A 2,724-nucleotide genomic window follows, 5' to 3' on the forward strand; every position below is an offset into this window, starting at 1 on the left:
ATATGGTAAGTATGGATTTTGTTTTGGGCTTCCTAAAGACTCAAAGAGGTAATGATTCAATTTTTGTTGTAGTGGACAGATTTTAAAAAATGGCACACTTTATTCCATGTTATAAAACTAGTGATGCTTCTCAACATTGCAAATTTGTTTTTTAAGGAGATTGTAAGATTGCATGGGTTGCTCAAAAGTATTTTCTCAGACAGGGATTCCAAATTTGTTGGACATTTCTGGAGAACACCGTGGAAGAAGCTGGTAACTAAATTAAGTTTTAGTTCTTCCTATCATCCACAAACTGATGGACAGACTGAAGTGGTGAATAGGAGTTTAGGTAGTCTTTTAAGGAGCCTTACTGCAGAACATCGAAGCAATGGGATCAAGTGTTAGCACAAGCTGAGTATGCATATAATGAATCACCTAACAAGACCACATGATAAAGTCCATTCCATATTGTTTATGGAATGCATCCAAGAGGAGTAGCTAAGTTAAGAAATTTGGGAAAAGAAGAGATAAGAAGTGCAGAGGGTGAAGACTTTGCTTCAAAAACAGAGGCAATACATGAGCAAGTGAAGTAACAGCTGCAGGATAGCAACATCAAATACAAAACCAGAGCAGACATGAGAAGAAGAGAGGTGAAATTTGAAGTTGGGGATTAGGTTTTAGCACATCTCAGAAAGGAGAGGTTTCCAAAGAGGGAGTATAATAAATTGAAGTTCAAGAAAATTGGACCATGCAAAGTATTGAAGAAATTCTCTACAAATGCCTATGAGATTGAGTTACCCCCGGATGTTGGGATATCACCAATTTTTAACATTGCAGACCTATACAGTTATGAAAGTGGAACTACAAATGATACAGCACAAGATCAAGAGGTCCAAGAGATTGACTGGGTAAAATAATTACCCACAACAAAGGAGTTGCAGCCAGGAAGAATTCTGGACAAGAAGGTGTTTAAGAAGACAAGGGGATGAGAGTAATTCCAGTATTTCATAAAATGGAAGTGACAGCCAAACGCTGAAGCTACTTTGGTTATAGAATACATGCTATAGAAACTTGGTAGTTCCGTAGATGAACTCATGGACAAGAGCCCATGAAGAATTTTGTCCTCAGGAGTCTGATGTGGGAGCATGTGACTTAGAGGGAAAAATTCTTCAAACATATTACAAAAGTCCAAAAAAAATATACAGGTAAGGGAGTGGGGTCCTTTAGCTATAAATTTCCATGCTTTTCTAGTTCAAGATAGAGTAGAATTAAGAATAAAACATGCAACTTATATTTCTTATGGATAATTCACAATAAAGCTTTACTCTTTAAATCATTCTATGTAAAGCATGCTTTTTTAAAGGATAATTGCAAGAAGGCCTTATCCATTATCTATAAATAAGAGAAAACATGACTCTTAGAGAAGAGAGTGCCCAGAAGCATTATCCCTTGAACTTCTCTCTTTGGTTTATCTAAATTAATGGTCTTCTGCTAATTAATAATGATATGCATGTATCTATTAAATTGCTTTCTTTGAGTTGAAAAATAGATAATTTGCATTATTTTTGAAAAGTGATGCTTGACTGAAACCTTTAGGATCATTTTTTTCTCTTCATAGCGGCGTGTGAAAGCTTTCTAATTCGTTTACAGAGTTTTGTGGGAAAACACTATTTACAGAGAAAAATCATGATATTTTCTTAAGAAAAACATTGTTCTGGTCTTGAAACTTTATTGGATTCGGTTCATGCTTGCGTTGGGTCCAAACCAATATTGCATCAGAGAAGCGCAAGAGGAGTAGGGAGCCTTCAGAACTACTGAAGTGTGAACCCCGACATTCTGGAACCGAAACATTATAAAGAACGGTGGAAGCAGGTGTCGGGTCCGCGAGGATGATTGCATTGCAAACTTGGAGGCGGGAAAGACCAAGTAGTGGTGCTTTGGAGGCCACTGATAGCGATTGTCGATTATCGCATCGAGAAAAGGACGAAGGAAGGGTATTACGCATGCCGATAGTGTATATTGTGTACAACGTAATCTTGGAATATAAAAGCGTTGATAGTGTAATTCCTTTGGAATTACACCAAGACTATTTATAATTCGTGACAATGTTTTGATAAAAGTGTTGATAGTATATTGTATGAATCCTATACTAAAAGTCCACCGATAGTGTTTTGGGTAATTCTTTTGGAATTACAGTTCCTATAGGAACAGGGGCCTATTAGCCAATTAATAAGGGTTGTTGTGATCGGAGGAAAATCCATGAAGCTGCCAATTAGATGACTGATACACCGATTGAAGCAGAGAGAGAAATTTGGCTTGATATAGATGAAATTGTAGCTAGGTTTGAGAGGTTGTCCATATCGTCTGCACCTAGGCCACCAATTGGGCAGCCACGACTTTCTCATGATCGTATATGCAATAGTTGAGATTTATATAGTGGTTACCTTTCAAAACTTCAGCTTCTGCATCCACTTGTTTGAAGTCCTCAGCTATATATGCTCTGATGAGGAGCAGGAAGGTAGGCCATGGTTTCTTCTTGAATTTTCTTAGTACCATTGAAAAGTCGTGTGTCATATGGTAGCAAACTTCTCGCATGAGTTATTTTTCCATGACAAACCTAGGTAGAGCATGAGGGGCCTTATGGGTACTAGAAACTCTGATGAATGTGGCCTCTGGGATGTGAAAAGTGTGCCACCTTAACCACAGTCTCCATAGCACTCCTCAACATGAGTGGTAACTCCTCCC

The sequence above is a fragment of the Pinus tabuliformis genome, chromosome 3_2, assembly GCF_031772625.1.
Source record: "Pinus tabuliformis cultivar Carrire ecotype Pingquan chromosome 3_2, CPIR1, whole genome shotgun sequence".
Classification (NCBI taxonomy): Eukaryota; Viridiplantae; Streptophyta; class Pinopsida; order Pinales; family Pinaceae; genus Pinus; species Pinus tabuliformis.